General features: G+C 42.4%; 1 protein-coding gene, 2 long non-coding RNA genes and 1 pseudogene across 4 annotated transcripts in view; 1 reads left to right on the plus strand and 3 right to left on the minus strand.

Moving 5' to 3' along the window:
* Positions 1-7849: 7849 nt before the first annotated feature.
* On the minus strand, positions 7850-8955 carry LOC118499697. The gene is made up of 2 exons (XR_004902203.1): positions 8484-8955; positions 7850-8273 (listed from the first exon to the last, which is right to left on the minus strand). It is a non-coding gene; the product is annotated as an uncharacterized LOC118499697 (long non-coding RNA).
* A 152-nt stretch (positions 8956-9107) lies between these two features.
* On the minus strand, positions 9108-11886 carry LOC118499696. Of its 2 annotated transcripts, XR_004902202.1 has the most exons (3): positions 11589-11664; positions 10605-10691; positions 9108-9703 (listed from the first exon to the last, which is right to left on the minus strand). It is a non-coding gene; the product is annotated as an uncharacterized LOC118499696 (long non-coding RNA). The 2 variants fall into 2 exon arrangements; XR_004902201.1 differs by lacking the exon at positions 10605-10691 and having other exon boundaries at positions 11589-11886.
* A 437-nt stretch (positions 11887-12323) lies between these two features.
* Positions 12324-26983, plus strand: part of PIP5K1B (phosphatidylinositol-4-phosphate 5-kinase type 1 beta) — a 323321-nt gene continuing 308661 nt past the window's right edge. The window contains exon 1 of the mRNA XM_028508340.2: positions 12324-12538. The gene's annotated coding sequence lies outside the window, so the exon portion shown is untranslated. The remainder of the gene's footprint in view (positions 12539-26983) is intronic.
* LOC114490640 lies at positions 24556-26425 on the minus strand (annotated as a pseudogene).

Raw genomic sequence — 26983 nt, forward strand, 5'->3', positions numbered from 1 at the left:
TATATGAGACTTGAAATAAACTATAATATAAAATCTAGTGACTGCAGCCCTGGCTGGTGTGGCTCAGTGGACTGAGTGCCAGCCTGCAAACCAAAAGGTCAGCAGTTAGATTCCCTGTGAGGGCACATGCCTGGATTGTGGGCCGGGTCCCTAGCTGGGGGCACATGAGAGGCAACCACACATTGATGTTTTTTTCCCTCTCTTTCTGCCTCTTCCCCTCTCTCTAAAAATAAATAAATAAAATAAAATAAAGAATAATGTTCCTTTATAAAAAAAAATCTAGTGACTTCATATGCACAAACTTGAAGGACAAGAAATGAATTTTCAAATGCTATGCAGGAGAGAAAGTATTGCAAATTATGAAGAAGACTGTGGTGGGATTCACCTCAGTAGCATCTAGTATTTACCACTGTTTTTTCTTTCTGGATCTGTGCCTGGTGATGTCAGGTCCCAGTCTGGCCTTAGGCAGCCTGTTCAAGACTACCAAGGAGTCTTGAACATCCATAGTCTATGGCTGTCTTCTTCAACTGTTAATCTAGTCACTCTGTAATCAGCAGTCAGGCTTAAGTACCACAGGGTAGGGCAAAATAATTCCTGTGAGTGGGGCTATTGCTTCCCCTCAGGCTGCTGCCACTTGGAGGGGAATGGTCTGCCTGAGCAAGAGGGTTCCTACAGTGTGGGGATGACTTCGTTTCAGGATCCTGGTGGATTCTCCCTCAGGTTTCTCCCCAAAGTCACCAACACCAGTCTTTCCTGAAGTGTCTCTAGTCCACTCTGCCTCCCTTTTGCCAGAACCTAGGGCAAGTGACTGCAAATGAAATTTTGTGCATTCACCCTCTAAAAGGCCCTCTGTGACTCCAGCCATCTGACCCTGGCAGAGCGAAACCCTGCAGCTTTTCAGAGCTGAATGTTTTCTGCGTTCTTTTCAGGCTCTGGTGGTGTAGGCTGCAGAGCCTAGCTTGGGGTTTAGATCCCACACTTCTCAAGGGGAACCCCCCGGCTGCTGAAATATTCCTCCAGCACTTCAGCTGCCACTGATGGGAGCCCAGCCAGCCCTTTTCATGTCTCCTCTGCACTCTGTACCAGTCACGTTGTGGGAAGCTCTTTCTTCTGTCTGTCCAGGGTTATAAGGCTTCTGTCCCCCTATTGTTCAGTTGTTTATTCTGGATGATTTCTCTACAGTGTAGTTGTAATTCCAGATTGGTCCTGGGAGGAGGTTTGTGTAGCTTCCAGTCACTTCTCTGCCATCTTGGGTCTCCCATTTTTTCAGCATGGTGTTTTTAAGATTCATCCATGTCGTAGCATGTATCAGTCCTTCGCTACACTTTATTAATCCATTCATCGGTTATTGGAGATTTGGGTTGTTTTCATTTTGGCTATTTCAGTTGGCTATTGTGAATAGTGCTGCTATGAACATTTGTATATAAGTTTTCATGTGAATATATGTTTTCATTTCTCTTGGGCAAATACCTAGCAATGAAATTCCTGGGCCATGTGGTAACTCCATGTTTATCCTTTTGAGGAACTGTCACATTGTTTTCTGAAGGATTACCCCTTTTTATCTTCCCATCAGGACCGTATGAAAGTTCCAGTCTCTCTATATCTTCACCAACACTTGTTTTCATATTTTTTCTGATTCTAGCCACCCTAGTGGGTATGAAGTGGTATCTCACTATGGTTTTGATTTGGATTTCTCTAATAGCTAATAATGTTGAGTTTCATTTCATGTGCTTCTTGGCCATGTCTATATATTTTTAGAGAAATGTCTATTCAGATCCTTTGCCCTGTGTGCATCCTATTTTAACCTAAAAAGTAGTATAAAATATTTTAAAGTATAGTAACAAACACCACATTTTGGAGATAGTAATTTTTGGGTGAAGGACTTTGAGTAATTTCTTTTTGCCTTTATAAATTTTTCCAAATTCTTAAAACATACATAAATTTTTGTCATCATCAAATGTTAACATTTTTCCTCAATTGTTTATTGTTTTCTGATCTGAAAATATAGCACAAGAATTGTTTTAAAGCAGACACAACATTAACCTGAAGGCAACAAGAGCTAACATTTTAGCAGATTTCCCTCCAGGACGTTTTCTACACTTCCTATACTTTTCTGAGATTGTACTATATGACCAAGTTCAAGTTATGCCTTTTATTCTTATCACAATATCATAAACAGGCCCCTGCATACTAAACAAAACTCTTTAACCATTTCTTCTCAAAGTATAATTCTCAGTGTGCAGAATGGTCACAATAGAGGGCTCCTTTCTTACACTCACTACTTTAAATATAAGGGAAAGGCACTAAGTTACACACACACATACACAATGTCCCCAGCCAATGGAAAACACAAACCAAGGAGAAAGTGGAACTGGGAGAGGATGTAGCCTGGTCCATTGCTGCAGTCTGGTACTTTCTCCCCACTTCACACAGGAAAAGGCAGAGAGGAGTCTTACGCAGTATGAAGGAGCTGGGCATCTCTCTGACATTTCTAATTTACATCTTTCATGGTGTGGCTTTGCCTTTTGGTTTAAAGTATTTGCAATGCCCCATGGTACCCACTCCCCAACTTCCATATTTATTCTTAAAGGGTATTCACACTAAAAAGCACTATATCCCTCTTGCTTGCCTCATCTTCCTTTCCTTTTCTGTCCCTCAATATAACTCTATCTCCTGAAATCACCTGTGCCATCAGGACAGGATGACTGCAGGTAGAGCTAGGACTTGTGTTTCTTTTCTTTTCTCCCACAGGCTCCAGAGTTTCCAGTTGCAGCAAAAGCTGATTGCACAGATTCTATCTTCTCCCATATAATGGAAGCAATTGCACTCTTCTGATGGCAGAAGCTCTGGAAGACGCTTTTTACACTTGCTTCAAGTGTTCCACTTTCTGTAATAATAGAAGCTGTTGACTCTTTGTTTTCACATATGTCTGCAAACACTTCCAAGACAGTAATGTCATCTAGAACCACACACATACAATGGGCTTAAAATATGGAGAAAACACAAAGATACAAGCCTAAGAGAATAAACCTGACCATGGAAGACTCTGCCTCTCAAGTCTCCAATCATAGCTGTTCAAGAATAAACTTAAGATGGAAGAGTTGTCTTTAAGGTAATGCATCAGGCCAAGAATGTAGTGCTCACCAATACCTATGCTCTCCTCTTCTTCCCCAGCGCAGCTATTAGACATACGTTTCCTTGTCATTAGGTAGGGCCATGGACTGAGTTCTGTCCAGTGGAATGTGGGTGGCTATGATATTTACCACTCCCATACCAGGCATCTTAAATGTTTTGCTTTCTTCCAGTTCATCAGGGGTTTGGGAGGCCAAATGTTAAAAATAATGGTGCTACAGATGGAAGGAGCCAGGGTCGCTGAATGGCTGCATGAAGTCAATGCTATCACCAAACCTTGTTGAACAGAGACATGAATAAGAAGTGAATCTTTTATATTAATCCACTGAGAATTGAAGGTTGTATGTTACATGAGTTTGCATAACATATACCGTTTTTCTATCTACTATCCCAGCAAAATATTCTAGGTTGCTGTGACAGCTTGTGCACATCTTTAAAGACATGTCAAAATAAAAGCTCAAGTTTGCTAGGAAAGCACTGAAATGTAAATATCTCCAAGAGGAGAGGCTTGCTAGGAAAGTTCTCACTGAATGTCCCTAGGGACTCTCCCAGGAAAATCCCTAAATGTTTTGAGAAGTAAAAGCACAAATCAATGCTATTTTTCATGTGCATTCACATGGTGAGGTGACACAGAGGACTTGAGAAATCTTAAAGGGGGCTTCACTGGTTGCCGAAAGTTAGCATTCAGTTCTCTTCAGCAAGCATTGTGTCATTAGCACCTTGCCACCACCTCCCTTCAGAAGGCAAAACTGAGAAACTCCAAGTCTTGGCTCTGGAGGCTGCTCCTGCACACAGAGCAGAGCTGATCTTGCTCATGGTCAGCACCTGAGTCCTTCCCGAAACGGTGGCAGGAAGGCATCAGCTACATGGATATCATGGGTGGACAGCTATTGCCTCTCTTTGGGAAGCTTGAGTGTCTTTGTTGAATTCATTACCTTTCTTTCCTTTTCAGCCTTCCCTATAGATTCCTTTATTTCTTGGTATACTTTCTAGACCGTTGCCCTTTTATTGTGATCCAGCTGATGTCAGTGGTATTCACTATTGATAAGAAATTCTTTTACTGTTTCAAGTAGGTAGCAAATAACTATTTCACACATTAGAACAAAGGTTGCAGCATGAAGAACCTATGCTGAGTCATGACGAAATCAGGGCACATTCTGCTGACCACCCCCTGCTCTGGGGATAAGATGGTAGCCCTGGGTCTCATTCATGGGTCTGCAGCTGGTTTTTGTGACTTTAGGTAAGTTGTTTCAACACACTGTTCCCCAGGATATAATAATTGCAATTGATTTTGCAGGTTTTGATTTGAGGAACATTGCTGACTCGTTTCTGCCTCCTTCACCTATTTCAAGCTTCTAAATTAGCCTCTCCAACCAAGGGGGCGTTTCTTCATCTCATATGAAGACCTTGACTTTCAGTTTCCCTAACACTCAAGTGCAGACTTGATATTTTAAAAAGTGTATATAAATTTTAATTTTTAAAAACATTTTATTTATTTATTTTTTAGATAGGGGAAAGGAGGGAGAAAGAGAAGGAGAGAAACATCAAGGTGTGGTTACCTCTTGAGCACCCCCCACTGGGGACCTGGACACAACCCAGTCATCTGCCCTGACAGGGAATTGAACCAGTGACCCTTTGGTTCACAGGCTGGTGCTCAATCCACTGAGCCACACCAGCCAGGGCTAAAAAAGTATATATAAATTTTAATGTCTTTAGGATGCATTTTGAAATAAAGCTTGGTTGTCTGTGCAATACTAACAATTCTCTACTTTTTTCTTTTTTCTCTGCTCCATTCTGATTTTTTCTCACTTCTTGTTCATTCTTCAAGTGAAACACTGTTAAGTTTGTATTTTTATAACTTCTGAACAAAGTGAAAATTCATCGAGAAAAATTGTGCATATGAGTGTTTCTAACAAGAAAAAAATGTTGAAAAGGAGTACCTGAATTTAACAGAAAACAGCATGTACAGGAAAATGGAAATTAAACCAGAAGTTTTAACGGCATATGCATTTTTAGATGTAAAAGCAACACAACATCAAAACTTTGTTAAATCTTAGAATTTCCCCACCCTACCATAAGAATTTTAATTTTTAATCATTTTTCTTTAGGATTTGTTTATGTGCATATTTTTTCATGTAATTATAATCTCAATGCATGTAATTTTGCACTTTGGTGAATTGGTTCAGGAAAACTCTTTTAAAGCTCTTTTTCATATTTCTTAGATGAATTACCAGATATTTGGGGGGAACTTTTTTAGGGTCAGACCTGAATGACTGCTGATATTGGGCATCCAGTTTTCATATTGTTTCTGGCTGAAGAGTGTAACTATCAGCTAGTCTTGAGGAAAGCTAGAATGACACCAACCTCTGGGCAAAGAAAAATGTGCCACTTAAATGAGTTAAGTGGGGCTTGTACTTGGTAGATGTGTGTTTTCTAATTGAATAATGAAAAAACTTAGCAAAAAAGTACTGATTGAGAAAGGTTCAGGTACATGCACACCTCTTCTTCTGAGTCCTTAGTATTCAAACTCCTCCAAGTTCTTTTACTGTATATGTTGAAAAAGGGGTTTAAGAATCATAGACTCTTAGGCTTGTGACCTTTCAGGGCACTTCATCTCACCACCTCATGATACAGACAAGAGTCCGAATCTGAAGCTGAGAGAGAACGCAGACTTCACAGCTGCAGGGAGGTGGGTGGGCAGGTGGACCTTAGGGCTTCTAGTTCAAGACTCTGTCCAGTCCTGAGAAGAAGGAGTAACAAAGAAATGAACAGGATTAAGAAAGAAAAAGATGCAGCAGAAAAAGAAAGCAAAACTAGAGGAAAGGAAGATAGTATGGGTAGAAAGAAGGATAAGAATTAGGATGAGGTTTTCAAGCCCTTGCTAACCTCAAAAGTAAACTTGAATTTAGAGAGCACAGAGTCCTCTGAAATGAGCATGTCAAGTTATATAGGGGAGTCAGCTAAGCCATAAATTTTCTTGTCTGCTTGGAAATCAAGTTTTTAGAGAAGACAATGTGATGAAAGATGATCATTCAGGATGCACTGTCTCCTTTACCGTTTGGTAACCATGGAGGAAATGCATGCTTTTCTTTAGAGTTTTTCTTTCATAATTGAGATTTTATTGGTTGTTTTGAAGATAAATACACAGGTGTTACAATTTGTACAGAATTTTTAAATTTTATTATTTTTAATCATTTTTTATTGTTATTCTATTGCACTTGTCCCAATTTTCTCCATTTGCCCTCCTCCGCCCATCCCACCCACTGCCCCCTCCCACAGTCAGTCACCACCCTGTGGTCCATGTTTGTGGATCACTCATAGGCACTCTTTGGCTAGTCCCCTCCCCTTCTTTCCACTATCATACCCCTCCTGCATCCTCTCTGGTCACTGTCAGTCTGTTCCATGTTTCCATGCTTGCGGTTCTATTTTGTTTGTTAATTTATTTTGTTCATTAGATTCTTCTTATAGGTGAGATCATACAGTACTTGTCTTTCACTGACTGTCTTATTTCACTTAGTATAATACTCTCCAGTTCCACCCAAGGCATACACAGTTCTTATCATGCATACCAAAAACATAAACTCATAGTCACAATTCCTTTCTAAACAATTATTTCAGTGACTTTCTAGCTTAAAATTTGAAGCCTAATTTTCCTTAATAGAGTATTAAGTACCAGTACCTTCAAGTGTTGATATGCTGTTACAACGAAGTCCCACTAATTCACACTTCAATATCATATATACCACATAATTGAATGTTCAATCTTTTACAGCACATGAACAAAGTTACTACGAAAACTGGACCACCATGCTGAAGATGTTCCAGAGTGCACAATGTTCTAACTGGGAGCGCCAAGCTCAAGGAGCGGTTTTCTTCAGGAAACAGTTCTGCCAAAAACATGGGAATAGAAGGAATTTAAAATGTTTGAGACACGAAGTGCACAACTGACTCCAAAGTGCCATTCAGTGTACTTTGTGTTACAGGACATAAAAACTACCCCCATCTGTGGAATGTTAAACTACACCAAGCCTCCCATCTTCAATATCCCACTATTTTCTGGTTGCACCGAACAATAAACAACCAGCGCATGATTTTACCTCCTGAAAACGCAGGTATGCACACTCAAGTGGGATGAACCCTGGCTGGGTGGCTCAGCAGTTGGAGCGTCCTACTGATCAATATGCCAGAGGCTGTGGGTTAGGTCCCCAGTCAGGGCAAGTACACAAATCGACCAATGAATGCACAACTAAGTGGAAAAACTAATCTATGTTTCTCTCTCTCAAAAAACAAATCAGTAAAACAAAAGAAAACAACAAAACAAACAACATATTCTAAAAACCAAAAGTAATAAACAAATTATGGTACATTAAAAAAATGGGATGAGGTGGAATTCCCATCTTCTTAAAAATGTTCCTAGAGCTACTGAAACACTTGGTGTGTACAAAACAGTTGATAAAGAGATTCCTCTGGATTGTACACAAAGGGAGACAAGAACCACCAGTAACACATGGTACATGATATTAACCAGACTTGACTTCTTTTCCTTCTGCTTCATCCCGGGTGAGGCTTTCTGCATTTTTAGTTTCTCTGTTCTCTGCAGGCAGGTCTTTAGGTTCCTGGTTAGCTGCTTTGGCCTGTTTTTCATTTGCTTTCCTTTTCCCTTTCATTTGCACTTTTTTTCTGCAGATTTATCCTTACTGCTGGGGTTTTTTGTTTGTTTGTTTGTTTGTTTGTTTGTTTGGCTTCATTTCTATTCTGCAGGAGCAGGTTTAGTTGACAACTTTGCCAATATCCTCTTGGGCTCCTACTTTGCCACCTCCTTGGCAGAGCTGACCTTCCTCTTGGCATGGTGGCAGCATGGTGGCACAGGAGGGTGCATGCTGGTGCCTGAAGGTCCTGGTGCACCAAGAGCCTTGGCGAACCTGGGCAGCCTGGCTGTGGCTGCTTCTCCCACCTCCCAGGCCGCTTGGCCCCACCACAATGCAGGCCTTTCATGTGGATTCCTGAGGGGGTTTTTCTAGTTGAAGAATAGACACAGATGACCTAGTAGAAGTATGCATAGTTGACCAATGCTCCGCAAATTCCCTCTGTCAACTCTTTTCTGGATATTTATAGAACTTCAGTTTGCTCTTGAGACATCACTAAAGAAAAAGTTAATTAGGCATTAGCTACCTAGAGAAACTCAACCTCCCTCATTTCATAGAAAGGTCCACAAAGGATTTGTAACTAGCCCCAAGCCCTGTAGCTTAGAACAATTTAGTTAACGGGGTGTAACAATCACCCCAAAGTTTAGCAGGTGAGATAGTCTCCTCAAAAGGGCTGCAGTAAGTCCCTTTTATTCTTATACGTACATGCTTCCCCTCAAACCAAAAGTTTGAGTCTATTTCCTCTCCTCTTAAATCTGGTTTGCCTTGTAACTGCTTTGTCCAATAGAATGAAGTGGATGTTCTAGAACTTCCAAGCTCAGTCCTTAAGAAGGCTGGCAGTGTTCAGTTCTTCCCTCAAAGCCAGCTGCCTGGTAAGAAGCCTGACCGTCCTGCTGAAAGGACCACATGCTGTGAGGAAGACAGAGCTAGTGACCTGGAAAGACAGAGGTTATGTGGAGGCCAACGGAGGTGCCTGATGTGTGAGCGAAGGAAGACTTCTCAGACCTTCCAGCTCAGATGCCAAGTGAGTGAGCCTAGTCAATGCCCAGCTGACTCCAGCTGACTCCCAGAATCATGAGAAATAGTAAATGGTCGTGGTTTGGGCTACTAGTTTTCGGTGGTTTGTTACACAGCAATAGATCATTGACATGGTGACTTAAAACAATAACAATGTATTGGGTTGGTTAAAAAGTTCCTTTGTTTTTTTCCTAAGATGGCTCTAGTAGCATTTTGTTGTCTTTAACTTCATTCAAAACAATTTTGTTAGATTGTATTATGACAGCTATCATATCAGCATGCATTTAAAAAACATCAAAATTGGTGAACTTATGTGTAGCCATTTTTATATCGAAGATAGAAGAAAATATGCAACATTTTCAGCATATTATACTTTATTATTTTGAGAAAGGTAAAAATGCAAATGAAGCACAAAAAAGATTTGTGCAGTGTGTGGAGAAGGTACTGTGACTGATTGAACATGTCAAAAGTGGTTTTTGAAGTTTTGTGCTGGAAATTTCTCACTGAACGATGTTCCATAGTCAGGTAGACTAGCTGAAGCTGATAATGATGAAATTAAGACATTAATTGAGAACAAGCATCATTATACCATAGGGGAGATAGCCAACATACTCAAAATATCCAAATCAATAAAGTTATTGGTGAGAATGAAAAATGTGTCTTTTATTTTACAGAAAAAAATCACACAGACTTTTTGACTGACCCAATATTGTTTCTGATGAATCTCTCAGTTGGGTGGGTGGCTCTGCTGATCTGAACCGAGCCTGGCTGATCTCATGTGGACTTGCTTGGGCCTCTGCAGTAACTGAGGGCTGTCTGGTCAGGGTGGCCTCAGCTGCGAGGACTCAGCTCTGCTCTGTAGGTCTTTCATCCTCCAGCGGGCTAGTTCTCAGAGTGATGGCAAGAGTCTAAGAACAGAGATGCAGAAGCAGAAATGCAGACACTTTTTTTTAAATGGCCTTTCCTTTTTAGAGCAGTTTTATGTTCACAAATGAGCACAGAGAGGGAAGAGACTACAAAGTCAGAGGGAGATCCTTACTTGGAGTCATTAGTGCTATCAAATCTGCTACAAGGAATCCATTGTGTATTCCTTTTAGGGGAATATTAAATAGCATGATTAAGGGGTCTTTTGGACTAAGATCTGGAAAAATTGGAGAAATTATACTTGAAATAAAGTAAAACAATCAGATGAGCGTTTTTTGATTTTTAAATGGCTCCAGATTTCCTGGCCAAGTCATTATTGCTAGTGATATTGATCTTGGTTTCCTTCCAATAGAGGGTGACTTTCCCAAATTCTTGTTGATAAATTTGGAGAGAATCGGGAAGAAATATCAGGTTTTGCACTATGTCCTCCCTTGTTCAATTAATTAATTCACAGTAATGATGATCGTAAGGCTTTTTGTTGAGCAGTTTAGAATCCTGTTTAATAGAATTAGCTCTCCAAATAGCCAGTGGTCAGTCTGCTTTGTGACTTCTCTCTGGAAACCAAAGGCTGTTGGCATCTGTGCTTTACAGAAAGGAAGCACTCAGACTCTTAGTGGGAAAGGGGGCTGTGTGTGCACATGTATGTGCATTTGTACATAATGTGTGTGACCACCTGTGATCCACTGGGTTTTAAATTTAACTTTACCTGTGTTCACTTCTCCTGCATTCCCAGGGAACACTAAGAACTGACTTTGCATTTCAACTTATCCCTGCCTCTCTGGGGAGCAGATTCATTTTCCTCTCCTGGGATTTCAGAGCAGACACATGAAGAGCAGAGAAAGGGAGACTGGGATTACCATTCCCACAAACCAGCCTGCTACTTACAGCAGTGTGCTGCTGCCCCCTACACAGTGATCCACGCCAGGCCCATCCACGTTCTCTGATCTGTTCCTCTTTCCTCCACTGCCCCCTCTATGGACTCCAAATTGAACTTTGTTAATCCAGTGTTTGTTATTTCTTGTTCAGGGATTGGGAGTCAAGGAACCTGTGTTCTGGCCCTTGAGTCACTTAATATCTTTGGGTGTCCCTTGCTCGTCTGTAAAACGAGCAACCTGGACTAGACGTGTGTTCCTGCTCTAGCTTTGAAGATTTAGGATGCCAGTATAAAACCAGACACACATAACTGGGTCCTAAATAAGGGATGCCCTAAAACTTCAGATACATCTGGAAGGAGCAGATTGCGAAAAGTCTAAGAATAAAGGTGTTTGTGTTGCCAAGGAGGTATTACACTCCATTCTGAGCTGATATTACACATAGCCAACTTCCCCAGGGTCGGGTTGGGAGGTACAAAAAGATTTCAGAACTGAAAAGAACGGTTTAGGTAAAGTTATATTGGCTCACCTAGCCAGCGATATTTGAGGAGGAGGACAATGAATTGTTGGTTTTCCTCATACTGAATGTATCCCACATTTTCCGTCAGTGTTGTTTTTGTTTTTAACAAGAGTAAAATGGAAGGAAGCAATGAGGATGAGAAATACTACTTGCTTTGATTCATCTGGGAGAGATCCGCTACCTTTTGGTTCCTATTCAGTAAATTTAGCTATTTCCATGACAGCACCCACCCCACCTCCGCCCCGCCCCGCCCCAGGAGAGCCCTTTAGATCTGCTCCTGCCCTTTCTGTAACTAGACTGACAGCAGATGGGAGTACAAGTGCCCCACGCCCACTCAGCGCTCTCGGTCGAATTTGGTCCCCACCGCCCATCACAGCCTATTTGCGCTTTAGGTCCCTCCCGCCTTCTCTCTACTAATAGCCCCTCGCCAATTCTTCCCTATCTGTTGGGTAGGCCTTATTTCCTGGGAACACTTACTGTCTTTAGAAGGGGACACACCTGTCTCTTCCAGGTGGAGGGGGCACCAGTGCTTCAGTGAGGGAATTGCAGCAAGCGGAGTCCAGTGGGCAGGCGACCAGGCGACTCAGTGCAGAGTTCAACTGCCTGAGGATGGGGGGAGCCCTATCCCAAGCACAGCCCTGTTAAGCCAGCTCCGGTCTAGTTCTGGAGCCTAGCAGGAATCGGCCCGCCCCACCCCTGCTCTCCGTCCTGGGCACCCGACCGCGGGACAGAGAGCCGTGCCCACGTGCATCCACTCTGGCGCCCAGGCCGACTTCCGCGGAGGGTCCCGCTGCCTCGCTGCTGTAAACCGGTCTGGCTTCCCTGCAGGGCGTGCGGGATGGAGCAAGGGGGTGGAGAGAAAAGGGGAAGAGCTTGGGCGGCCGGCGGGCGGGGCCTGCAGCCTCCCGGAGCCTCGGCAGTCACCGAGCAGTCAGCTCTTTCTGCGCCTCTCTCCGACTCCGGCGCGTAGCGCGCCGGGACCCGCGCCCCAACCGGGGGGCGCCGCCGCTCCTCGGCTGCCGGCCTGCGATAGCGCGGCCGCAAGGCTGCGCTGGCTGTGGAGCTGTTTCTAGAGGCTGGTGGTTTGGTGGCCGTTCGCTGCTCAGTCTGACCGAAGGACTAGCGGGGAAGGAAGGGGAAAGAGGGAACACACACACTCGCCGCGGCGCGCGCGCATTGCACTCTAGCAGCCGCGCGCCCCCGGCGAGGCGAGGCGCGTCCGGCGCAGTTTGGCCCCGCGACTCAGGCCCCTGCACCTGCCGGCTCTCTCCTCTGAGCTCGGGCCCCGCCCCCAGCCAGCGGACCCTCCCGCGCCTGGCCCGCCCTGCTCTCCCTTCGCGGTGGGGAATCAACGGCACCCCGATAACTTGCAGACTGTGGCGCAACTGGTCCCGACAACGGAGGCACCCGAATGCTGCCCCAGTGAGGTAAGTTTCCTGCGCGTCCCCGGCCCCTCCTCCCTGGACCCTCCTTCTGGGCTCCGGTTTGGGGACTCTGGCTCTGAACGAATCCTGACGGTCTCTTCACGCTCCCACTGTGTCTGCGTTGTGCCGGGGGTAGGCTAAAAGGGGTGCGCGCGGCTACCGAAGCGGGACATTCATTCTGCGGGGGCCACAGCTGTGCGCTCCGCGCCATCACCCACCCGCTCGCCACTCTGATCCCGGGGCCGCAGTGACACTCGGGGAGCATTCCCGGTTCACTTATTCAGGAGCCCCGTCCTTTTTTTCTGGGGAACGCGCTGAATTTGGCTGTGTCGGGAGACATCTCCCACTACCCTCACCCTGTATTAATCAGAGATGAACTTGTTAGGCGCCCCTGGGATTTTAAGAGGGGCTTTCAAGTCAGTGTTCTGGTCATTTCTGGCACTGGACCGGATTGAACAGGTGCCGTATGGTTCCAGCCTAAATGCTACAACAGACTTATGCATTTCCTCTGCCTCTCCCCTAGCCCCATCAACGTGACGCTTCAACAGCTGGGGCTGGAGGGTGGGAGTGGGTGGTGGGTGGGGGAACTGAGAGAGAGACTGACAGGGTTTGATTTGTCAGGCCAGAGCCAGGAGTCGCCAAAACAGAAGACAACAAAAGTCTCCTAATCGCTCATCTATGCAAATGAGCCTGTTGCCATTTCTTATCCCCCCCCCCCCTCCTTTATTTGTCTCACATGCTCAGCGTGGTTGGGTAGAAACCTGTCCAAAGAAGTTGTTTGGGTAGGCTGATGAATTCTTTCGTCTTGTGTACCGCAATCAGGGCTCTCAACAAGGAAATGCTAGTTACTCTGATGCTTTTTAAAGGCAGAGTGTTGCAGACCAAAAATACCACCCCCGCCCCAACACTTTTCTATGAAATTCTCAGCCTGCTGGAGGCCCTAGCTGCAAGATGAATGACTCCTGAGGGACCGGTTGGGCCTCACAATGTGTTATTAGGTCTTCTGCAAAGGACAAGCGGTCCCCTCATCAATATTACTGAGTGGAGATTTGGGGAACCGCTCTTGCCCCTTTGGTGAAGATCATCCATCCAGGCTTCTTTCTCCCTTGTTTTGTGGAAAGGCTGGTGTTCTGCAGCCCAGTGGAGAAAAGCAGAAGGGTTTGTTTCATTACCACTGTGGTGTGAAGTAGAATAGTGTTCATGGGAGCTTTTGTCAGAGTATTTCCAACTGAAAGGCGGCCCTGGAAAAAAACCTTTCTCAGTCAACTTCATGCCAGTGGGAAATTGAATAAGCATCACACAGGATCTGGAGCTGAGGGAAATGGTGCCTCTGTATGCAGTAATATGAGTGGAGACTTATGAGGACTGATGAGAAAGCTGGTAAGTCTTGAGACTGATGCTTAATGATCTCTCAAGAAGGAAACTATTAAGAGCTGAAAGATTAAACCACATTCCATTTTCGTCTAAATTAAGACTAGAGGGATTTAATAATAACACTTTAAAGTTGCATCAGTGCCTTACTACTTGTAAATGCTTGTTAGTGTTCTCACTTGATTCTGACCACTTCTGAGAGACTCAGGACAAAGGTTATGAACTTGATATTCGCAGGAGGAACATGAGGCTCACAGGTCCAGGGTCTTAGCATGGTAACAACTGGCTGGAATTGGAGTCACGGCAAGGTGCTTTGAAATACCCATACCACCACCACTGTCACCACCCAGTGCAGGTTTTGTACTTGTATAACATGTTTACAATGGCCAGAGCTTCTGCATTTATCTTTTTCTGCACAGTCTTACTGTGAGTTACCGTTCACACTTGACAGATGAGGATACTGAGGTTTAAACAGGTGATGGGAGGTGTCCATGGTTTCATGTCTAATCCAATGGAGTTTACAAGGCTAGAACTCAGAACTCCTATGCCTACTCCATTGCTTTGTGGATTATATCATTGTTCCACTTCCAATAGCAATTAGGACACATCACTGATGCTGCACTACACTAGGGACTGTTAAGCATGCCTGCTGGTGACATGGGTTCTAGTTGTGACACTATCTTCATGTGTATGACCTGGGCCAAACCATGTCATCTCTGAACCTTAGGTCTCTCACATATAAAACAAGAGGTTTGTATTAAATTATCCTTCTCCTTCTAGTTTTAGTATTCTACAATGTACATCAGCATATTTGTAATCCAGTGTTATAATCTTCTCTACAGGGGAAAAAAAAGCCTTTTAATCTTGTGTTACTAGGAATTTAACTCATTATCTATTTCACGTGTGATTTACTCCTCCTTCTCATTTACCACAGACCACTTACCCGTTTTTGCCCTGCATAATGCGCATCCACATTTTGTGCACATTATACACAGGATTATTATGCCCATGTTATGTAATCATCATCCCCATGTATAATGCACATCTTTATTTTTCCCTCAACAATTTGGGCAAAAAAAGTGCACATTATACACCGCAAAATATGGTAATGAAGGGAAAGGAAATTCCAAGTGCACCTCAGCTCAGCATCTTGTTTGGTATTACAATTTGACTTGAAAATATTCTGAGGGACTGACCTACTCTAAAATACATGTCAGGATTTACTTGAAAATTCCAGACAGTCAACTCAGTACCCTTATTTGTTTATTTTTCGGTTTCGGGGTTTATATACTGTAAGTACTCAATAAATAGCTGTGGAGTGAAGGAGGTGAATCAAGTAAATCCTAAGGAAATCACTAGCATCTCATCATGTAAATTTCCAACATCTGCTGGCCCATAGGATAATTCACCTACAAGAGGTGTGCCTCCTGAAGCTGGCAGGTAGAGATGCCCATTGTTGCTCTCCTTCCTCAATACATAGTATGAAGAAGAGTCGTTCTTATTCCACATGGACAATGGACTCATGTCATCCATATTACGCTCTTTCGCTTGCCTCCCCCACTTAGTTGTTAGCAAAGTTTCACCTATGGAAAGACGTGTTACTAGAAATCGACTCGTGCCATTTCATGAAAGAGTATGTCTTGAGAGGGAGAAAGCAACCACTCTTTTTTTATGTATGTATTTGAGTAAATTTCAGCACATGCTACTACCAGCATGTGGTTTCAGAGGGGGAACCTAATTAACAAAACCAACCTAGTTTCTGTTCCCCTTAAGAATCCTCTTCTCTTTACACCTCTTGTTTCTGTGTACTGAGTAGTGGTTTTGTACTTAGAAGAATGATGGCAAAGAGTTAGAATGGGTCTTAAATATTATTAACAGACCCAGCCATTGGGGACGGAGGTGTATTTCTTTCTGATAAGAGACTTCAAATATTAACTAACTAGTTCAGACACTCACACCTTTTATGGGTAAGAGAGCTGAGGCTCAGAGGGGTGAAATGGCTTGCTCAGGGTCACATAGGTGTTTAGCAGGAAGATCAGAGCTACTGTGGAATTCTTAAGTAGGTTCATACTCAAGATTGTGCCAGGGGTTTTACATGAAGGTGCGTTTTTTACTTTCAAGAAGAAAAAAATTGTCTGTTTTGATCTATTCTCGGTATTTCTCTGGGCTCTATAGATCAGCGGACTCGGAATTAATACTTTGCTCCAACCAGTGCTTAGAGACAGACTATTTGAATAGGAATACAAATGCATGCTGGTTTTCCAAGCTTATCTTCCTGGTAAATAAAACCAGAAGCCAAAGGTGGCCCTGTCATATAGCCAATAAAGTCATAAATATGTATACATTTACTTTTCATTTTCATTTTGCTTGTACTTCTGTTAAATGGTGAGTCAGAACACTCAATATCCTGGAAAAATATTTTTTTTCTCCTATGGCTAGATCTTTCATTAGTTACTCTGTAAAACACCAAGTTCTAAATGTATTTGTTGCAGAAACATGTTCTCTTTTATCAAGTACATTAACTGGAGTTGGAAGGAGGCCTTTTATTTTTGTAGAAGCTGCCCAGTTAGAATTGTACATTATGTAGCTCAGCTGTTCATTTGTAGACTTATCTGGAAATTCTTTTAAAAGGAAGGCAAATAAGGGGGGAGAGAAACCTAGCCTTTTGTTTAGTATTTTTCTTTTAAAAAATAAACTTTAAACTGAACCTATTGGTGAAATTTTTGCAGTGTACTGTATAGTAAACAATTACCTGCTATTGAAACATTTTATTCAGTCGTGTTCCTTCCAGTATAAAAGATTAGGCCAGGAAAAACAGGCTTGATTTTGTGAGTGCCATTCTCAATTGTATTCACTTCTGTCTGACTTCATCCGAGTCATAGAAAGGAGATGATGATATAAGAAAACACAAGAATCCATCCCAAACTTGTTTATTCTTGGGAAGATTTGAAACATAGATAACAATTGAGGCAGTGACATGTTTAGTTGCTGGCAGTGCCTTGGTGTGATCATTTGAAGTTAAGACAAACCCACATTTGAATGGACAACTCTATGAGGTGCCTTCTTATAGAAAGTCTTCTGTGTTGCTTAAGGGGCTGACTAAACAGTGGGTATGCAGTTTGTTTGGGGGAATTTACAGAATAGGTGAGCAGTGAGATCCTGTGACTTGTTTTCTCTAGGGGTTTTACAAAGTCAGTTGTGAAATTGTAATGAAACATAAAGCATTGAGTGTGCAGTATTGCTCCCACTAAAAACAGGCGTGTGTGACTTTTCAGTTGAGGTTCAGGCAAGGGTTGGAATTCAAACACTGGGGGCCCAGGGAGGATAATTAACTTGACTTGAAACCAAAGTTCCAGGACTAAAGACAGGACTGTAGAAAGTTCATCCATTTTGTAAGAAAAAGGTGATATTTAAATCTTTGCCACTCAGTAATGTTGAGCAAGGGGTTTGTGAAGAAGATACAATTATAGCTAGCCATAAAAAAAAATGTGTTTCTTTGCTTCACAAGCACAAGAAATGCAGCAGACTCAATATGTTTGTAGTGGGGTTTCAACATTTAAAATGCACTTTTTCCCTTTCTTTCTTTAAAAAAAAAAAACACATGCCCACTATCATGTCGGTGGATCACTGGGTCATAACATTTGTTGACAAAGTCAGGAAGCAAAAGAGCAGCGGTCCAAAGAAGCAATATTATGACCTGCCTGAGGGAGTGGTAAGCACATCTTTGGTGTTCAGCTAATATTTGTCAATGGAAAAGGTTAGGCATCATGTTTTATTTATCTTTGCATTCTTGGAACTTAGCGCTATGCCTGGCAAGAGGTGGGGATTTAATAAAAATGTATTGAACACTTTATGCTCCAGAAGAAAATCACTCATGACCTTGGGACATTTCATAATTATTCTAATGATTCTATTATTTTCTAGACCATTTAGAAATGTCAAGCAGGCTAGTTTCAATAGTTTATAGTGTCCTTCATTTTTCATCATAAATGGTATTTATTCATCAGACCTCCAACCTTTTTTTAACTAGCATGCCTAGGAATCATTTTTTATTTCTTTTCCTTAATAGAAGTAACAATGTAAGTATGAAATGTGTTGCTCTGTTTATTATTCAATATTTATAAGCACTAATTAAACATATTTTTAAAGTACCCAGAGTGGTTTCATAGTGAGTTTGGCCCAGGGTGCACAGGTGAGAATGGACTTTAAGCTTCCCTAAGTCAATCATTTTAAATGTCATCTGCTCTTGAGGCCTTGTCTGATCATCTAACCCAAAGGGGACCCTCTCCATATGTTTCTTTCACTCATCACAATGGACACTTACACATTTACATATTTCACTTGATTTTTTACTACCTTTGCCCAAACTTACACTCACCCCAAGATTATAAACATTTTGAAGTCATGGTTCTTGAACACTTTCTTTTTTTACATGTAGTAGGTGCCCAGTAACTAAATGAGTGAGTAAGTCCCATCCAGCCTGTCAAGGTGAACTGGGCCACTAATAAGCTAACTCAAATTGAACAGGTTTAGCTGTGAAGACAGTTCTTAAATTAGGAACTGCTAATGAGAGCAGTTCTATGACAATGACAACCAAGTCCCCCAGGAGGAGGGAACAATGCTTGTTTAGGTGAATAACTTTTGGCACAAGGATGAAGCAGTATCTCTAAAGAGTTACTCCTTTTCATTTACTCAAAAGTAACTAGTAGAGTACAGATACATAGAAACTATCAAGCATAAAACAGAACATTCCAAAACTATTAAAATGGGCTCTAAAAGTACCTGAATCATAAACATATGTAATTCTTAATTGAGACATCTTGGTGATAATATACAAGGCAAATCCTATGACATTTTAGGTAAAAACTTCCCACCCTCAGCTCACTGTTCTTTAACTGTTAGATGCATCAATAGCCCAATACCAGAGAAGAAGTTCTCAGGGGTGGTGCCTGGACTGCCACCAGCAGCAGCACGTGTTGGACACACATGTTGTCATAAACCATACCGACTGAATCAGAAATTCTGGGAGTGGCAATCAGGAGTCTGAGTGTCAACAGGCCTCCATGTCATTCTGATATACATTTGATATTGGCAGGAAACGTTAAATCCACTGCTCGGCGTACAGAATAAGTCTCCTGAAGTGCTTGGTATTACTAGGAAAATCCCAGGGTGTGTGGAGAGGACGCCATCTCCCTGCTCTGCTAGAAATACAAGGACAAGTGGATTGAGCTCCAGCTTGCAAACCAAGAGGTTGCAGGTTTTATTCCCAGTCAGGGTGCATGCCTGGGTTGCAGGCCAGGTTCCCCTATTAGGGTTGTGTGAGAGGCAAACAATCAATGTATCTCTCACACATTGATGTTTCTCTCCCTTTCTTTCTCCCTCTGTTCCTGTATCTCTACAAAGTAAATAAATAAAAATCTTTAAAAAAAAAAAAGAAATGCCAGGGGAAAAATATAACTAGTCTTGGCTTTTCTCAGAGCTGTGTGGATCACAAGAGAATAAATGTATATGTCTGGATTGGCTATCTAGGACTTTCAATAGGACAAAAAAGCTCTTGATGGTCGCTAGCCCTGCTAGGTAATAGATACTCCCCAAAACTGGGAGACAGACCAGGGTATGTGGGTGATGAAGGTAAGAAGGGTTCTGTGCATAACTTATATTTGGGTCACTTCAATGTTTGGGTCACTTCAATAGGATGCAAAGTGGAAGAATGATTTCGAGAGCTAGTGGTTTTCTCGCAAGAGGAAATGGTGGTTTACTGACAGTTCTCAGAATATTTCAGATCAGTTTAACGTACTAGATACTGATGGATCCCTTGACCGGGACAGTACCAGGTGCTATGCAGTGTACAAAGAGCATGAATGTAGTTCTGGCTTCACTTTGTTGAGGACTGATACTCTCCTGGGCCCTTTTCTAGTGCTATTACTTTTCACCTTCACTGTGTTCCTGGATGATAGAGGAGGAAATGGAAACCACGTCAGGTAAGGCATATGCTCATGAGCACAGGAATGGTTCCAACCCTGACTTTTCTGATTTTTAAGCCCACATTCTTTTGTCTGCTTCATGTAGCTGTACCTCAAAATATAGTTTTGGAAGAAGAGTTTTTTAAATAAAGAAAACATAAGGGAACCTAGAATTTCTGTCTGCGAGCTCTAGATTATACTTGGCTATCCCAAAGGCACCTCCAGTTCTACATGCCCAAGACCAGAGGCATGATCTTTTCTCTCCATACCTGGTCCTGGTGTCGGTCAGCTCCATGATGGGCACCACTAGCTACCACCGGGCCCAAGGCAGAGACCCCGGGGCCATCCTTGACCCCATCTGCTGGTTCTGTCCTAGTCCATCTTTACATCTCTCTGCTGGATTCTAGCCATAGCCTCTCCGGGCTCCTGAGTCCATGCTGGCTCCCCTCTGATCCATCATCCGGACTACAGCCAGAGCCATTGAGATGGCTAGACTGTATTGGCCAGATCCTTCCTCCCACACCCATTTACTCAAAGCCCTCATGGGAGTAGACACCTTCGGGCCTTTTGAACTCTTGTACAACCTCTGAGGACTTCCTGTTCCAAACAGCACCCTACCCCTGAGGCTTTTGGCCTCTTGGTGTGCAGTTAGGCCCACAGTGGTAACTAATCTTACAGGCAAAGGATGTGGACTTCAGGGTGATCCTAGGGACCTGCCCAATCCAAATTTTTAGAGTGACCCTGGAATCCCTGAAGTGCTCTCACCCATTCAAACAGGAAGCAGAGACTCACAGACTGCTTATTAGATAAGAGAAAAGCAGTTGAGGGTGGAGTTAGTTGGAGGCTAAAAATATTAGCTTAGGTATCTTTGGGATGAAATAAGAAACAGGATTGTAGGATTCTATAGAAAATAGTTAACATAAATTGGCCTAAACAAAGCTGGCATTTAATCTTTGCCCATGATTTTTTGTTCATTGGCTCAGTGCCACTTGCACTGTGAATGAGAGAAGTAGCAAACTGTCTTAGTTCAGGCTGCTGTAACAAAGTGCTGTAGACTGGGTAGCTTATAAACAGCAGAAACTTATTTTTCACAGTTCTTCTGGAGGCTGGAGGCTATCATGGTTGGGTTCTGATGAGAACCCTCTTCTAGGCTGCAGACTGCCAACTTCTCATTGCATCCTCACGTGGAAAGAGAGCTCTCTGTGGCCTGTTTTCTAAGGCACTAACCCCATTCATAAGGGCCTCACCCACATGACATAATTAATTGCTCCCCCAAAACCCCCTCCTAATATCATCACATTGGGAGTTAGGGTTTCAACTTTGGGGGCACACAAATATATTCAGATCATCATGCAACCCTTTATGGCTAAGTTAGTGCTCTTTAAGAAACACATTATAAACTATAACTCAGTATAGATATAGACATATAAATAATTGTATTTAAAATAAAGGCTTCATGGAATGATGCTTAGTTATACTATATGAAACATGCTCTGATATTTTCTGATACATTCTTTCCTGCCAAACACTGGTCATGATCCCGCAACTTTATTATATTCCCCTTGATGGGTGGGGAGACCTGCAATTTGTTCTTTTTTATTTTTTTATTTTTATTTTACTTAATCTTTATTGTATTTTTTTCCATGATCATTTAGTCCCCTTATACTCCCCTCCCCCCACACTGTTGTCCATGTTCATGAGTCCTTTTTCCTTTTTGCTCAATCCCTCCACCCCCTAACCACTCCCTGCACTAGCTGTCATCTGCTCTCCATCTATGAGTCTCTGGTTGTTTGTTAGATCAGTTTGTTCATTAGATTCCACATATGAGTGAAATCATATGGTATTCTGTGACTGGCTTATTTCACTTAGCATAATGGTCTCCAGGTCCATCAATACTGTCACAAAGGGTAAATTTTCTTCTTTTTTACAGCCAAGTACAATTCTATTGTGTAAATGTCCCGTAGTAGTTTTATCTACCCATCTATGGATGGACACTTGGGCTGCTTCCCTGTCTTGGTGATTGTAAATAACATTGCAGTGAACATAGAGGCGCTTATGTTGTTTCAAATTAGTGTTTTGGGTTCCTTCAGATATATTCCCCAAAGTGGGATCATTGGGTCAAAAGGCAGATCCAGTTTTAATTTTTTGAGATTTCACCGCACTGCTTCCCACAGTGGCTGCACCACTCTGCATTTCTACCAACAGTGCAAAAGGAAATGAGTGTTTAGGGGCACTCTAAAGCTCAACATCCTTTCTCCACATTCTCACCAGCACTTGTTTGTTGATTTATTGATAACTGTCCTGACAGGTGTGAGATGGTATCTTTGTAGTTTTAATTTGCATTTCTGTGATGATTAGTGATGTTGAGCATCTTTTCATATGTCTATTGGCCCTCTATATGTCCTCCTTGGAGAAGTGTCTGCTTATGCCCTTTACCCATTTTTTTTAATTGGGTTGTTTGGTTTTTTTGGTGTTAAGTTTTGTAAGTACTTTATAAATTTTGGATATTAACCCCTTATCAGCTCCATTGGCAAATCTGTTCTCCTATTCCATGGGTTGTCTTTTTATTTTGTTGATGTTTTCCTTTGCTGCACAAAAAAATTTTTCGTTCAATGTAGTCCCATTTATTTATTTTTTCTTTTGTTTCCCTTGCTGGGGGAAATAGATCCAATAACAATTTTCTATGAGCAATGTCTGAGATTTTGCTGCCTGTGTTTTCTTCTGGGATTTGTATGGTTTCATGAGACCTGCAATTTGGAAAGCACAATCCTAATTTATTGTCCCTTCCGGTGCTGCCTGTGTGGAAGCTCAGGCCACAGGTGTGCCTTTGTTGAGGTGCTGACCATGACTCCTTGTCCAGTGCTCTTTCCACCCCTGTGAGTTTAGGGAGGGTTGTGAGTTAACAACTTTACAAAGCTCCCCCTGCCAAGTTTTAATTGCCTTCTAGAAGACACTGGAGAGTAGACATCTGATAGCGTTGGGGGAAAGGAACTCCTAAGGCTGCCTTGTCTGTTACACGGGATAAATAAGCTGCAGTGATGACCTTTAAACTGGGGCATTTCTAGGGTAATTTTCATGTAATGCTTACCATACAGTTGATACTAATTTAGTTTAACATGAACCTATATATTATACAAAAAATATCCTCCCTTTAAAAATATTTCAAGAACAATTTGACAGCCTATTTTTTTTCCTGCCTGAAATACATTGAGACATCAAGCCTGGCCATTTTTAATTGGCCATTCAAGCACCAGATGAAAGTAGCTTCAAACAGGAAACTCTTGGCTGCTCAGAACTTTGGGGCAGGCTTTTAATTCTAGAATAGATTTCCTGATTACTAAGGGTTTCCTTGCTCTGTTAAGTGTCCACATTTATTATAGCCAATTTTTGTATAGGAAATTTCCCCAAAATAACTTTCTCTGACTTTTAAAAAAATTTTACAGCACAGGGTGTATCCTTTTTGGTATGGAGGAGTGACAGCTTTATTATCCATTCAAGGATGCGAGCTCTTGCCCCTGAACCAAATGGCCCTACTTTACTACTCTTGAAAATCTTATCTGCTTTTACTTGATTATTTGGGGGGGGGGGGGGGCGCTGTTTCTGTGGCTCAGCGCTGATTCCCGCTTCACTAATCTTTCACTGCTGAGACTCCATAATGACCTTGGGACCCAGGTAACCCCCACGGTGTCTGAGTCATGTTTCCCAAGTAGACTCAGGTAACACATTGAGAGTGACATTTTTTTTAAAGGCAAAAAAGCAGTTTTTGAGGGAGGGCCTTAAGAGTGCCATTTGTAAAGCAAACAAGCTGTAGGTTTTTTCTTGTTCTCTTCATTGGCCAAAAAAAGAGCATGTTTTCCTTATGTGCTATTTGGGGCTGTTCAGATAAATAAAGTGCTGCCTTTTTAGACTGAGATATTTATTCATGGTTTCTTTTTTCTTTTTGTAAAAGAGTTATATGTTTACTACATTATGGTCTAAAGCACACTTTCATAGACTTTTTCATTTAACTTAGAGTGGTGATTTATGGTTGATTGGTAACAGCTTCATTTTTAATGTTTTATTGTTTGAGAGGTTATAGATTGCCAAGGGTATTTCTCTTTCCATTGGAGAAATTGCATAGAAAATTTCCCCAAGTTTCCTGATGTCCATCTTCCATTGGAAAACAAACTTTAATATCTGCAACAAAACAAGAAAAGTGAATATGAAAAGTTTTACTTATTGTTAAGGAGTGATGTGAACCAGACTATTCTTAGGTTTATGAATTCATTATATGGAAACAAAAGAACCCACAATAGCAGTATTGTTCTGGCAAGCTATATTTAAATGATGCCCTTTTATTGTTTTTCCCAAGACATAGTTTAAACAGAATGGTGAAGATTTATGAAAAGTGGAGTAAGTGGGAAATCAGTCTCTTGTACTAGGGATTAAGAGAGAAACATAACTTTTGTTTTTGGTTGTTTATAGAAAACAGAATGGAATTTTAGCTCTTAAGCTTTGTGTACATTTGGGCTTCATTATTTAGTTTTGCAGTTTCTCAGACACTCCCTGTCCTACGTGGCAATTTATAATGTAAACATGATGCATCATTTCATCTTGTGCAAACTTTATATAAGGAATAGTCAGTTTCCACATATGTCAGAAGACTTCAGGAAAAATCTTATTTATTTATTTATTTATTTATTTATGTCTTTCTTTATTGGGCGCTTTGTAGATGTCACACAGGTATAAAAGGTACACTGTTAAATAATTATTTAAAACCTGATCAGGACTAAGTGCCCAATCCAGACCTCCAAACCAGAAGCAGAAAGAAAGTGGGCAGTGGGTTGGGGGATATTCCTCCAACATCACCAAAACCCAGAAATCCAGGATCCTAAGCTCCTTCATGGACCAGTCAGGATGTGGGCCCTTGGGCTAATGCTCAGGTGCCTCTGGCTGCATTCATTGTTGTCAGGAACCAGCAAGGGGCTAGCAGAAACAGCCACTGGAGTCCAAACGTGGACAAAAATAATTGGAAGGAGAGGAAACAGAAAAGTACTGTACAGCTGTGGATAGGATCACAGAGTGCAGCTAAGGCAGGTGGGGGAAGGGGAGGGGCTGGGGAGAGGAATCACAGCATTGCAGGAATGTGGCCCAGGGGCCCTCACATTGTGGGTCCTCCTGGTGAGCTTGGGCTTCTCACCCAGCAGTTTGGACTTGAGGTGCTCTTTGTAGGCAGAATGTCTCTGGGCCACTTGGGGATTGCTTCTCACAGACCCAGATTTCCTGTGCTGCCTGCTGACTGAGTCTGAAATCATGGCTGATCAGCATCATACAACCCTCAAACTCATTGGTGGCATTTGTCAGGCTGTTGATGGTCTCAATATCCAGGTGATTTGTGGGCTTGTCAGGAAGAGCATGTTGGGGCTCTGCCAGGCCAGCCAGGCCAGACACACTCAGCACTTCTGCTCATCAGACAGGCTCTGGACCTGGCTTACCTGCTCTTTCCCAGTGAGACCATATTGCCTAGTGATCTTCCTCCTTTCTTATCCTTGATCTCTGGGTAGTAATTCATCATGTACTCCAAACACGAGAGGTGTAAGTACAACTGCTCTTATAACGTCTCATAAGAGTGTTTTCAGATCATCCCATCTGTGGGTAGTAGCTCTCCAGTTAGTAACTTCAGAAGAGTTGACTTTGCTGCTCCATTGGGCCCTGCCAAAGCCACTTATGTGTCAAGATCAATACCAAATTTTAGATTGTTGTACAATAGATGCCAGGCCCATCTTTTTGTACTTGAGGCTCACATTCTGCACCATAATGATGGTGGAAGGATCTTGCCACATGGTGGGTAACAAAATGACAGTGTCTTGTCTCTGTGTCAGTCCCAGGGCTATCCTTTTCTGTATTCTGCTTGTTGTGGGCTTGCTGGGCCAGCTTAACACCGCCATAGCCAAACCTAGCAAGGTATTTTTTCATACACTCACAAATCTGATCTTGCTCCTGGTGAAACCTCTTCATCTGGTTCTCCTCCAGCTCCAGCCATATCTTCATATACTGATCATAATTACCCATGTGATACTTCAGTTTCTTGTGCTTGAGAATGATGTTGGTACAGACACCATTCAGAAAGTCCTGGGAATTGGGGATGAAGACCAGAATGTGCTTAAGGCTTTAGTTCCTCTTCCAACCACACACAAGCATTGAGGTCCAGGTGGTGTGTAAGGAAATGGGAGGAGTAGAAGAGGATGATTCTCTGGCTTTTGGCTTGAGTGGTCAGAGAGATTGGAGAATGATGATTAACTGAGAGAATTTGGAAGAGACAGCATATCTGTAGTGGCAGAGATGTGCTGATGCATCCAATTTTGAACGTGTACTTGGTATTCCTGTGCAGCTATAAGGAGAGAGGCCCGTGATGGAGACACTGGCTGTGTGATGGGCGCTGGTCTGTGGGCAGTGATTCAAGCCATGCGAGTGGATGAGCTTGAGTTACCTGCAGGATATCCAGGTGGAGGGTCTGGAAGGAAGTTGCTGACTGTGGATGGAAGGAGACAGGCCCATGGTGGAGACAGAGTGTCATGTTCTCTCACCAATGATTACAGCCACGGGATTAAATGAGACTTCCCTGAAAAGCTTTGTAGACTCAGAAGAGAAAATGTATGAGAAAAATGTCACACTTCCTGATTGTCATTTGCAATGTCATTTCTTCATATTCCATTTTTTCTTACTAAATCTTCTTCCATTTCCTTCTCTGTTTAAGAAAATCATATCAGATTTTCATAATACTGTTCTGTTCAATGTCACTGTTCTATAGAAGGGTTCTCTGATCCCCACACCTGCCCGGAGTGATGTCTCAGGCACGCATTCCCTTTGGAATTCTTACTCTTCCGACTCTTTTGGAGCTTTTCTTTGAAGCTGACTTTTCAGTGGCTCTACACTTATCTCTCCAAGCAGACTTGAGTCCTGACAACTGAGACCACTTCTTCTCCACTCCATGTTTCCCGCCCAGCCTCTCAGCTCCAGTGTCTTCTACACGCTAGCTGCTCCTACTGCTTTTTTGATTATTTTTATTCTCCTCTAGCAGAATGAAGTGAAAAGGGGACAACTCAAAGGTGTATAAGAATTTATATCAGTGAAT

Source organism: Phyllostomus discolor, chromosome 3 (genome assembly GCF_004126475.2).
Source record: "Phyllostomus discolor isolate MPI-MPIP mPhyDis1 chromosome 3, mPhyDis1.pri.v3, whole genome shotgun sequence".
Lineage (NCBI taxonomy): Eukaryota > Metazoa > Chordata > Mammalia > Chiroptera > Phyllostomidae > Phyllostomus > Phyllostomus discolor.